Source organism: Drosophila takahashii, chromosome X (genome assembly GCF_030179915.1).
Source record: "Drosophila takahashii strain IR98-3 E-12201 chromosome X, DtakHiC1v2, whole genome shotgun sequence".
Lineage (NCBI taxonomy): Eukaryota > Metazoa > Arthropoda > Insecta > Diptera > Drosophilidae > Drosophila > Drosophila takahashii.
In genome coordinates, this window is record NC_091683.1 from 1,124,371 (window position 1) to 1,137,397 (window position 13,027).

At 39.3% G+C, this 13,027-nt stretch overlaps 1 protein-coding gene across 8 annotated transcripts in view; it reads right to left on the minus strand.

Annotated features, from left to right (window-relative positions):
• The window catches only part of LOC108063827 (uncharacterized protein CG43867), a 103,710-nt gene extending 98,023 nt beyond the window's left edge, over positions 1-5,687 (minus strand). For 6 of the 8 annotated variants that reach the window (XM_017151053.3, XM_017151054.3, XM_017151052.3 and 3 more), the window contains exon 1: positions 4,616-5,142. The gene's annotated coding sequence lies outside the window, so the exon portion shown is untranslated. Of the gene's footprint in view, positions 1-4,615; positions 5,269-5,511 lie in introns of those variants that run through there. The other 2 variants (XM_070218661.1, XM_017151045.3) reach the window with 2 other exon arrangements.
• Positions 5,688-13,027: the final 7,340 nt, after the last annotated feature.

The window sequence follows — 13,027 nt, forward strand, 5'->3', positions numbered from 1 at the left end:
TATATCAATGTCAGGGTCACCACATCCATTATCACATGTAAAATATATTGTATATTGTCCTTTCATCGATTCGTACTCATTACGTAAGTGGTTAGCTCATGACACGCGCCTCACAGTAAGTAATATGCCTCTTTTCCACCTCCCATATCCCCATTTTCCATTTCTATCAATGTCAGGGTCACCACCACAGAGATACATCCAACACACACACACACAAAAAACAGAGAGAAACACAAACTCATTCGCTGATGATGTAGCCAATTGGCAGAACGATTGCCTGCATTTTTCATTTGGCCAATAATCACAACATTTACCAACACCATAACTAACATGCAACCTCCGACGATGAGATGAGATGCTGTCTCTCGAGGAGCAGAGCACCTGCTCGATTTCTTTCCGCCGTAAATTCTCATTTACACACTACCGTCGTCTTCCGGAATCCGGAATCATCCGCCCCCGAGTCCCACCATCTATTCAAGCCCTACCCTCCGTGTTATATGGCCAGTCATTTAATCAATTATGCAAAAAACGATGTCGACGTCGACAGCGACGATGTATCGTAAAATGTTTGCCACGGTTACGGTTCTGCCTTTTCCCTGAATCCTTCGTATTCGTACTCGTACTCGTATTCCTATCCGTGTCTGTCTATATATCCCCGTGAACCTGCCGGCACGTTTACCTTTTCATGTATAAATAATTAATTAAATGTACAGCAGTTTTTGGAAAACTGGCTTCGCTTTGCCCGCGGCAAGAGAGCCTAGTAGAGGGGCTTTTCCGGGGGGCCAGTTGGAAAATAGAGGGCGTTTGGGCATGTGTGCGACCGGCAATCGCAGTTAGGCGCTCTAAGGACTCATTGAGGCATTTAGCAAACCACTTCGATTAAGGGCAATGCCAATGAATGACTGATTACGACGGGGCAGAAACGATTTTAAGACACTAGTTCGATGAGTAGTTAACATCCACTTACTAACAATTGGAAATAAGCCCGAGTTTCTAAAAATAAACAGAGACAAATATAGAAAAATAATTATTAGCCTTACTATGTTTACCTATTTTTACTCTTATCTTTGAAGATTTTAAACAATATTTTTTTTCCATAATATACTAGATTTTCTAGTATTTTTTTTAATAAGACTTTCAAATTTACTAATAGATAGCTTTAAGTCCGCGCTTATGGGTTTCAAGCCCACAGAAATCCAACTAGAATAAGACTGCAAAAACACAGCCCTGTTTTCTCGGTTCCCCAACGATATCTACGGATATATCCCCACTGCGAGCTCCCCGAAGCTCCCTGCAAATTGCTCCAAACTCGAGAGTTTCGTGCCGCGAAGCACTTGAGGCCAAGCTAGGATAGGATAGGATATACCTACCCTACCCTATATATGGAGGGACAGAGGGACTGGGGCTGACTGTTGTTGACCAAAATTGGCCAAGTGAGGCAACATCACGTAGCCGCCCCGTTTGCCAAGCGAGCTTGAGAGGTAGTCGCAATCGCATTTTGCCAGCACACGGAGAAAAATTAGGTTTATTTGATTAAGTACCTTAAATTTTGGATAAACAAACCAAAAAAATAAATATTTTGTTTTTTGACAAAATAAAAAATAATCTCTGGAGACCATCATTTTATGAGCATTATTTTATTGAATTAAAAAAAATAATTTTGATTTCTTGCTGTGCAAAAAAACAGCGACAGTCTCGTTTCGGTTTCGCTGGCTAGCTATTTTTGTGTGGGCGGACTGCAGGCGGGCGTGGCAAATCTGTGCACACAATGGGCGCAGGGGGGTGGTGTCCCCGGCATAGCCCCAAAATAATCTACGGCAATTGCATATGGCAGGCAATAAACTTGGTCAAGTCTAAAAACAACCACTGAACGACTGCCAACTGCGGTCGTAGGTGGTTTCGGGTCTGGGTTGTTTTTCTTTTTTCTTCTGTTTTCGGGTGGTGCAGCGGTCGTGTTTTGCAGTGCTGGGGAAAATGGGGAAAAAGTGCTCTTGACATGTTTTTATTAAAGTTTCCTACGTTTCCGGCCACGTCTGGAGAGGCAAAGAGAAGGAAGAGCAAGGAGCAAGGAAAATTGCAGCACAAAACAAAAATAAAATCGTCTCGAGCTATTCATAATTCGAAAGTTCCTGATACCCTTCTTGTAACCATATGTTAGAAACTTTTGAACAATCATTAGCTTGCTTGAAAGTTTAAAACATTTTGGAAAAGGTTTTTTTCTGTCCGCTCAAGAGAGCGTCCGTAAAAAAAAGAAAAAATCTAGTTAAATCCAAAGTTAATATATATAAATAAAATCTTTCTGATGACTATTCTTAACCAGATCAAGATCCTAAATAAAGAATATAAGTTCTTATATTTTAAGTAAAGAGTATTCACTTTTCTGTAAGCACTATTTTCCGCCTTTCTTCTTAGTTTTTGGTTTAGGTTGTTTTTAGGATTTTTTTCCGTTGGTATCCAAGTTATGTTTATGTTGCGTGCGTGCTTAGTTCATGGAATTGCAATTTGAGGTTTGCATTCAGCAGCAGTGGCTTCCAAAAAAAATTGCACTTTATTCGCACCGAGTTTTGGGAACAAGTGCATGCGGTTTTACTGTCGAATTTCCAAGCACCTTTGAGAGTGCAGGAAAATTTGACCCATATCGTGAGAAAACTGCCAAGATTTGCACACTTCCATTCACGAAAAACACAATGGAAAACAAAACCAATTATTCGCTGCAAATTTCCAATTTTGAATTTGGCCTTTTCCTGGCAACAGCTTCAAATTGGGACCGAGAAATAGGAAAATGCTGAAGAAAGTGTTGAAGTGTTTTTCCAGGGAGCCAGGAACAAAGCGAGCAACTTGAACAAGAACAGAAACAAAAATAAAACAAAACAAGACCGAAATGAAAACTTGGTGACAAAAACAGCAGCGAAAGGGGGTGGGGAAGTGGGCTAATGTAGGGACATTGTAGGTGAAGACGGCAGGAAAACCGACACAGTCACGTATCCACGTGTTGGCAGGACCCATGGAAAAGTGGGGGCGGAAAAGCGGGTGGGAAAGCCCACTGGAGGCGCCAACGGTAAATGCACTTTGAATGGCGAAGTTTACCTGTCACTGGAGACAAGGAAAATGCAAGAAAACGAGTCCGAATGCAATGGAGGATGTCCAATGAGAGGCAAGGACACTCGAGCAAAAATATTATACAAAACTATAAGATTGAAATTGAAGGTTTTGCAATAAAATTACAAAATTTACCGAAGAAATTAAGACAAAAATCACATATTATTGAATCATCTTGATAAAATATCGCAAAAATGCGAATCAAATTGGCTGAGAATATCAGAATTTCGGAATTCCAGGCACTCTGTATATCGGGATTCCTAAATCCTAACCTACCCCATTGAAAGCAGGAAAAACTACAAAGGGTTTTTGGGGACCCCGGGAATGTAGCACCAAATTAACATAAATTCCGTAAGGGAAAAAACAAAAGGTACAAAAAATTGCTACTTACACAACTCATGAGGTTATAAGAAGTGGAAAGTGGGAAATGGGAGCTTTGGGTGGGTAAATAGAAAATAGCAGGGGGCACAAACTAGAAGCCGAAGATTGTTGCAAAAAGTTCAACGACAGCAGACAGACGCAAAAGGAAAGCGACAAACAAATAAAACAAGAAGGACAACGAGTGGGTGGCGGTAGTGGGTGGCGGTAGTGGGTGGTGGTGGGGCCGGAAAAGGGGGCGTGGGCGGGAACGGTGCCAAGGGTGCGGATGGCTCCTTTTTGCAAAACAGTCCGTTGTTTCCTATGTCTACAGTGTCGCTTTCCCAACAATTCCCACAAGAAAAATCAATGGAATTGTTTGGTATATTGCGCCATGTTTGACTCGCCGCCCACCGCCCACAATGTCAACCGCCCTGCAAGACCACCCACCACCCACACACTTGCGGTCAAAGTAATAGCACTGACAATTGAAGATGTGAAGTGATAACTGTGTCATACAAATATTTAAGTTAACAAATCGATACCAAAGTATTTCAGAGTAAATAAATGCCATTAATTACGAATTAAACAGAAACTAAGAACATTTATATTAACCGTTCGAGGATAAGTAACAAACAAAAAATAGTATCTATAATTTCTGCCTTGACTGTATCTTGAGATCATTTTTTACAAGATCAAGAGATTGCCATTATAAAAATGTATTAAATGCTGTAAAATAAACTTTTAATTTGGTTAATGTTTCAAAGCATGGAATAAATTATTGAAATAATAAAAATCCAGAATGGAACCTTTCTTGAGTAACAATAATTGTAAAAACAATGAAAACTAAATGACTTTAACCAGCGCAGGAGATCCTATTAATTTAGCCTTTGCTGTGCCGCCTTTTCTTATTCTTGATTTGTATTCTCGCTAATGCATGTTCGTTTGATATTTTTTTGTTTTCCTCTGCTTTTTCGTTTGTTTATGTCTATGTTTTGGCAAATGAGGCGACGACAAATCAAGTGATTTTTTTGTTTTTACCTCTATTTGCTTGCTACCGTTGACATACTTATTGAAATCACTGTATGTTTGTGTGATCAAGGATCTGGTGGAAAAGCACAAGCAAACACAAAAAACGGTAAAGTAAAGTAAAGCTCACCTGTCTCGCTCTAACAGCTGCTAGTTGTTGTTGTTGCTGCCGCTGCTGCTGGTTTTCCCTCCTTCAACAGCTTCATCATCATCGTCTCGCTTTCCATCATCATCGCGAATGTGAATTTTCCGCATGGGAATTTTCCTCTGCCGCGGCCGCCGTCGACGTCGACTGCACACGTGACTGCGCAAACTCTTCTTCTTCCTCTTTGTGCCTCTCCTTCTTGGCTTTGTTGTCGTTGTTGTTGTTCTTGCTGTTTAAACGGTAAATGCTTTTTACTTTTTGTTTTTTTCTCTCCGCTCTCTGCTTGTTTTTATTTTTGTTTTATCGCCGCCGCATTGTAATTGTATTAATTTTGCATTTTCGGGCCGAGAAAAAAGGAAACGAACAGCTGTTTCCACGCTGCTTTATTGTTGTTTTGCCTTCTGGCTGCTTTCGCGCACTTGTTGTTGTTGGGATAGGCTTAGCTTTCTTTGGCTTTGGTTCCTCGCTTTTCGTTTTGGCCTGGCAAACACACGCACTGCCGCAGACACACGCTAAAAACAGTTAAAAAAAAACAGAACAACGCGACGCACAACAACAATTATTAGTTAGTAACAATCCAAAGACGAATTTCGCGAAAAACCAAGAGACACGAAAACACGAACTTAACTTGGCGATGGAAAAAATACACTGTTACTGAGTAATGTTGCGAACCTGCTCTCTTGCTAACAGCGCCCGAGTGCTGTTCCGGTAACATACGCCGAGAGCGCTGTTAGAAGCGGTTAACATGAGAGAGAGCAGCTGTTAACTCAACAGTTGTCCGCCGTGCTGTTAGCTTTGCAGACAAGTGCTGTTAATGTTCAGCTTGAATAATACTATTACAAATACTATGCCATATTTGGATTAATTATTTAGCTACTCACCCGCATTTATACCCTTTATTTGTAGGGATTCGAGTAGATTTATCGAAGTTCGTATGTTGGTAATGTTTCTCATTGATTGGTGTCGATCCTTGTACAGCTTTCCATATTTCCTGATTCGATTTATGATAAAGCTGTTCCAATTCGCTTTGATATCGAAGATTTCCATATTTCCTGATACGAATTTTTGAAGAGGGGTTCCAATTCGCATCAAGTACTTTGCATGTAATACTTAGTGGCAGAAGACAAAACCTGTAGCTCTCAGTGAACGATGGAATTTTAGAAAAATAATTATTAGATAATGGTTTAAATAATTACAAAAGTTATTCACATAAATTCAGTATTTTAATATTAAAATATCATTAAGTTGGGCAGCCACAACTTAAATTTGCTTCAAAAATTTTAAAAATGTAATATATAATATAAGTTCAAAATAATATAATATAATTTCATATATGTATGTATATATAAGTCAATCTTTGGATAATTTTTTTAGCACTCACCCGCATTTATACCTCTTTATTTGTAGGGATCCGGGTATATAGTTTATTATTGATTGAGATCGATCCTTGCAAAGCTTTCCATATTTCCTGATTCGGTTTATAATACAGGGGATCCAATTCGCTTCCATTATTTTGAGATGCTGGGATTGTTCATCGTTGATCGAAGATTTCCATATTTCCTGATACGATTTTTTGATACAGGGGTTCCAATTCGCATCAAGTATTTTGCATGTAATACTTAGTGGCAGAAGACAAAACCTGTAGCTCTCAGTGAACGATGGAATTTTAGAAAAATAAATATTAGATAATGGTTTAAAATAATTACAAAAGTTATACACATAAAATAAAATTAACAAACATACATATCAACAAATTGGGCAGTTACAACTTAAATTAGCTACAAAATATGATATATAATATAATTTCAAAGTAATATAATTTCAAATATTATATAGTTTTATATATGATATAATTTCATATATAATATAATTTCATATATAAGCCAATCTTTGGATAATTTATTTAGCACTCACCCGCATTTATACACTTTATTTGTAAGGATCGGAGTATATTTATCGATGTTCGTCTGTTGATATTGTTTCTCAGTGATTGAAATTGATCCTTGCGAAGCTACATATATATATATCCTGATTTGGTTTATGATACAGCGGTTCCTATTTTGCAATACTGGGATTGTTCATCGTTTATTGTTGACCAAGATCGAAGGGGATCCAATTCGCTTCAATTATTTGGCATGTAATAGAGATTGAAGACAAAACCTATAGCACTCAGTGAACGATGGAATTTAAGAAAAATAATTATTAGATAATGGATTTAAATAATTAAAAATATTCACATAAATTCTGTACACAAAAACCAAATACGAATTACCTTTAGAAGGACTATTTCAGTATCTAAATAATTAAAATTAAAAATATATATTAATTAAAAACAAAGGTTACTACTTAAAATACCAATTTAAATTTAAAAAATTTCATTTCATAATATAAATGTTTAATATAATTTAAATACTTTAATATATAATTTAATAGCTTCTCACCTGAACTTTTTACCCATTACTCATACGGATCCGAGTTTGGATTGCTCCTTGTTGATACAGATCGGTCCTTGCGAAGCTTTCCATGTTTCCCGATTCGGATTTATGATATAGCCGTTCCAATTCGCTGCAAGTATTTCGCCTGTATCCAATTCGCTGCAAGTATTTCGCATGTTTCCAATTCGCTTCAGTTACTTTGCATGTAAACCTGGAGCACCCCCTACATATGTACATATGTACGTCATTATATGTATACATATGTATGTATGTACTTTCACATTAAGCTTGATATATTTATGAACGTCATTATATACATATACATATGTATGTACTTCCACATTCACATAGCTGATCGTGATCCTTCCACTTGCGCACATCAAAGATGGCTAACAATACATACTTATGTATGTACCGCAGTCCCACAGACAGCGTAAATTTAAGCAAAACTTAATAAGATCACAAGATGTATATGTATGTACATAGTTATGCACCTACGCTTACCTTTACATATGTACATATGTATGTACGATCTTGCCGGTGTCTCAATCGGGGTCTTCGCGTTCCCAAGGCCAACAAACACTGATCACAATATGCAAATATAGAATTTCGATGCCGCCGATCCTCTGACCGATGCACTAATAGCTTGTAACTGCTCTCCATTATCCTATTTATTCCAATTCGCCAATTACGCCGGGCTTTTCACTCTTTTTCACTCCGCTTGTTGATTGGTTGCTTTGCCAAAAGACGCGATAAATTATCGATTGTTGCGGCGCTGCCAACTTGCGATTTCTAACTTGTAAAGGGATGTTTCCACTATGCCTATTTTTCGATATACTGTCCGATAGGCAACCGTTATGTGTTTCCACTGGCAAAAGCGAGCTTAATAAAACAAAAGATTTAAATATTTGATTATAATCAATAATTTTTGATAATTGTACAGCGTAACTTTTAGCTTCTTCCTATGAAAAGCGAGCATTCCCCTGGCAAACTCTGGTAGGCTTTTCCTGAAAGGCGGTCCCCAAAAGAGGCGTGCCAGCCCCAACTCACCTCACTTCTTTACTTCATATCCTTTCTCTCTCTCTTTCAGAGCAATTAACGGGATTCCAATGTGTCTGGCCGTCTGCAGAGTGCAGACTGTGACGGGAAATTTCAAAAATTTCAATTCACAAAAATTCACAGGAATGCGCTTGGCTCCTCACACATGTGTATTTGAGTTTGTGCCCTTCTAGCCGAGTGTTTTTCGTGTCCAGTCGGTTCAGGTCCAGGACCAGTCCATCCAAAAGTCAGACCAAAGCCATCCACTTGCCTTTCCCCATTTCCCCATTTTCCACCTGTCTTTCAGTCTGCGTGCCCGGCAGCAGGTGCAAATGCTGCTGCAATCAAAGAGCCATCGAGCCAAGGTAAACCGGACGGACCACTTTAAGGATTTCAACGAACGGAAATGGGTTCAGGTGGCGTGGAAATCGAAAAGCGAGCAAACCGTACAGTACGACACTAAAATAATTAAAAAATTGCCACTGGGTAACACTGGTTTCAAATTACCCAATACTAAAAGTCGCTTTTCAACACACTCAGTATTTATTTATAAAAAAAGTCATTAAAAATATACATTTAAATTAGTTTAGCTAACCATTAACCAAAAAAACAAAAAAACGCCGTGAATTTATTCAGAAAATTCCCAAAATTAAATGAGGGGTATTCCAGAGTTAGGAGCCACTGAGACCAATAAGTTGACTCCTGGCGATGGTAGACTCCACCCTCTTTTTGGGCATGCAGGAGGAGCAGGAGCAGAAAATGCAGTCGCAGTTGATGGCCATCAAGTGGACCATGGCAAAAGTGATTACACGTGCTCATAAACAACAAAGCAACCCCCTGGGCTGTTAAAGTCAGGCAAACGCAAACAGGAGACAAAACATGGCATCAGGACATCAGCATCACAGGATGCCCGCTTGAGATGGAGCTGAAGCCAGTTTTTGTCATCATCATCATCATGATCAGCTGTGATTGGGTGTGTGTTCGGCGTGCTCTGGTTAATTTATGGCCCGGTCTTCAGTTTTAATTTGGTCCAAAAGCTTGAGCTTTGCACTTGAATAAATAGTGTAAGTGATGGGTTTTATTTTTAAAGATTTTCTTCCTCTGATGCATCTTTAATCGAGTTCACAGTGTAATCGATATCAGATGTCTTATCGATGCATAAATCATAGAACTCAGTTCGTTACATCTGGCGCCCAACGTGGGACATTTTATATTAAAAAATTTTTTTTTTCAGTGTACAGGTTGACTGCTTAAGATAGTCACAAGTTCAACTATTATAGTGGGGCGAAAATGGAGGGGAAAATGCTGAGCTGAGGACACGACAGCGACAAAGTCAATAAATTCTGTGGCACTGGATTGGCCCCCAAGGGGCCTGAACGAGGTAGCTGGGTACGGGATGCTGGGATACTCGGATCCTGGCCAAAGAACTGGCTTGAGCTGAGCTGCACTTACTTAGCCAGGCTATCTGCAGCTGCACCTGGACGAGCTCCTTCTCGCAGCCCCGTCCCAGGTGTCTATTTTAGCTGCTTTTAACTTGCTTATGGTCTTGGCAATGTCTTGCCAGCTTTTAGGGATAATAACAGCCGAGAGCAGGACCTAAATAAGAAGATAAAATGGGGGAATATACACGGGGCCGGTTTCGCTGTGTGCTGTACACTGATTTCAGCAATTAGATCTTGGCATTAGCCACTTCCTGGCGGCCATTAAATCCACACGAGAGTTACGAGTTACGAGTTAGGAGCTTGTTGCCAACATTATGAGCCAACTCAGCTAAATCCACGGGGGCACTCCACATGCCAAGGACCAAGCACCAAGGACCGGGAATAAATGTGATCACGCAAAGCGTATAAACGGGAGCAGATGGGCCAGATGGGGCAACGGCAGCGCAACTATAAAGCATATAGGACGTGCAAAGTGATAATCATGCGAATACAACGGGGGCGACGCATCTTACAAGGCCAAAACGAGCCCATAAATACACTAAGGTGCAGGAAAACGTACTTATAAGAAAGAAAACTCGAAATCTCTAGGGTTGTTGACTATTCACTTATTAGTGTGACCAAAGTTTTGCAGAAAAATATTTCATAGTGATTCAAAATATTTCCTAGCCTACTTTTTGGTTTTTTTTTCAACCGATTTTAATATTCTAGGTGTATTTAAAATATTTTTTTAAAAAGGATGTTCTAAATATTGAAACTAGGAAACAAATTTTATTTTTTCAAGGCTTCCTTTCCGAAGATTTCCAGTAAAATGTTTTTTAAAATATTTTCTATCCTACTTTTAGACTTTTTTTAAGTGAACTTGAATCCTATTAGTTTTTAAAATATTTTGTAAAAAGAACATTAGGAATATTCAAGCAGGGCGCCGTTTTTCATCAGCTTGAGTTCATACCCGAAATGTTTGCCCTAACGCTGCTTATGACAGATTGTCCCCAACACATGGGGGATGTCCCCCTTCCAAAAGACCCACCCCCTGCTGCTCCACCCAACCCGCTTCACATCCGCATCCCGTATCCATAACGGTGTCTCCTGCCGTGTAACCAATGCGCCGTACGTGTGTGCCCAGCACTCATTACAAATGAAAGCCGAAAGCGAATGTGCCCAGGTGTTGAAAACAGAATTTCCAGGAGGATGAGGAATACCTGACTGCTGAAATTAATCAGAGTTTCAATCAAACGTAAAATAAACGCCGAGATTTGCCTCGACTTTCCGTTTCGCCTGACAACTGCACAAAATCGGTGGACAGGTAAATTCCTGCGAGCCTGCGAAAATGTGCTAACTATTTGGGGACTTTTGCAGGCTATATTGGGAATTCGGTGGAAATGGCAAATGGCTTTTGGGGTGCGTGGAATAATTGGTGATGGTAGAAAAATAGTTTGGTTGCAAGTAAATTATATGGAAAGCATTCGAATATTGGTTACCCATTTAATTTATTTTTGATTATTGTTAATATTTAATGATTAAATTTCTTAAGAGAAGGCCTATCGAGTCCAGCTATAATTAGTTTAAGTGCATGTAATATTTGGAGATGGGAGAAAAATAGTTTCGTGCTATACTTGCATTCGAATAATTGTTACCCATTTTATTTATTTTCGATGCTTTTTAATATCTAATGATTACATTTCTCAAGAAAAGGTCTTTCGAGTCGAACTTTGATTAGTTTAAGTGCTTAGTTTTCCTTAACATTTCACCCAAATCGCTCCCACTTTTTCCAGCACTTTTTACCCACTTTTTTTGCCCACCCGCGCTCCCTGGGAAATTCGCCCTGGGAAAATGTGATTTAATGGCGGCGCGTGCGTGGGTGCGTGTCATGTAGACATGGTAATTTTTCAGACAATTACACACAAACACACACACACATGATGCATAACCCACCTGCAGGTGAAATATTAGTCAAAAATCCGTAACGCCCCCCGAAAATGGGCGACCCTGACTTTCTTGGCCGTAGTGGAAATTTATTAGATCTCGGCAGCACTTAAGAAAAGCGCGGGGAAAACCCTTTGCACCCACTCCCACACACACATCCCATATCCTCGGAATTTTCACAGAGTTTTCCTTTGAACTACATTAAGAAAATCACTCGAAAACTGGGGACTGAAAATCAACTGCAGCTGCCGGTCGAAGTGAATTGAATTTATGAACCCCCCGGTTTTTCCCCATTTTCACTCCTTCACATGTGTTCGTATGTATGTGTAAGTGGGCGTCTGGAAGGGGGCGTGTCATTAGGTAGGAAAATGGAAAATGTTTTATTGCCTCGTGTTTCGGCCTGTGAATTATGTGCGGGGCTCTAACATGAGATTTACATTATGCTCGTGAGGAGTTTACTTGCTTTCAGTAAGAAAAACCCTAGCCCCCCCGCCCCAAAACAAAAAAATGTAAACCTTTTGAACCCAACTGTACATCAGTCACTGGAAACTAAGGCTGATGGATCGGTTTTCGGTGATGTGAAGCCTTGAAATTAAATTAAAAATCTAGAAATTGCCATCTTATTCGAAAAAAATATATTTAATAATGATAGTGAACCATTATAAATAAAGAAATGGTATTTTTAAATTTTTCAGAAGTTCAATAACTCAATTTGATAGAAATTTAGCGTTTCTAAACATTTTAAAATAACTCTGAAATCTTTGAAATTTTCCCACAGCTGGCCCTTTATTTTTTTTGTTGGAAAATGAAACTCTCCTCGATGTCCCAAGTGCCACCCCCTCCCCTCTCATTCCTCTCATTGTCTTGAAGGAACAACAAAAAAGAGCGATGTCCGTTTTTTATGTTGACTGACTTTAATGAAATTAGATTGATTTTTATGCTGACGTCCAGAGTAGCCTCCTTCCTCCTTCGTCCTTCTCATTTCCATTTTTTCCTGCCCTTTTATGGCTACTTATTCATCAAGTTGAGCGACTGACTATATAATTTAATTTTTGTGTGTAGTAAAAATAAATTTTTGATAGATGTGCCTTGGGGTTTGGTGTTTTACGACCCTTGGAGCACCTGCTTTACGATTCCTTGATTTTCGGCCCGATCGGAGACCGAAACTAAAGCCCAACTTAAAGTCAGCTGCAGTTAACACTCGAACGGAATTATTAAGTTTTATTAACCTCTTGAGCCGTTCGCCTTTCGACCATAAATCTCCCGTCCTGTTGGCCGAAAAGACAAGGACATTTTGCACACATGATTTTCCGCACAACACAGGAGGTTCTCCGTTCTCAGTTCTCGAAAAGGCCATGGAGTTTTGGCCAATTGGTAGACGACGGCAGACAAGGGTAAATTATGGTCGACATGGAGGACAATCGGAGGTGAAAGTGGCCGAGGAAAAGGGGTGAACAAGTCAGCATAATGGAAAGATTCAAGAAAGTTAAGATAAAACATTGAATTTCAATTTCCACCACAAATTTGGGAATAAAAATTTATGCTACAAAAAAATAAAT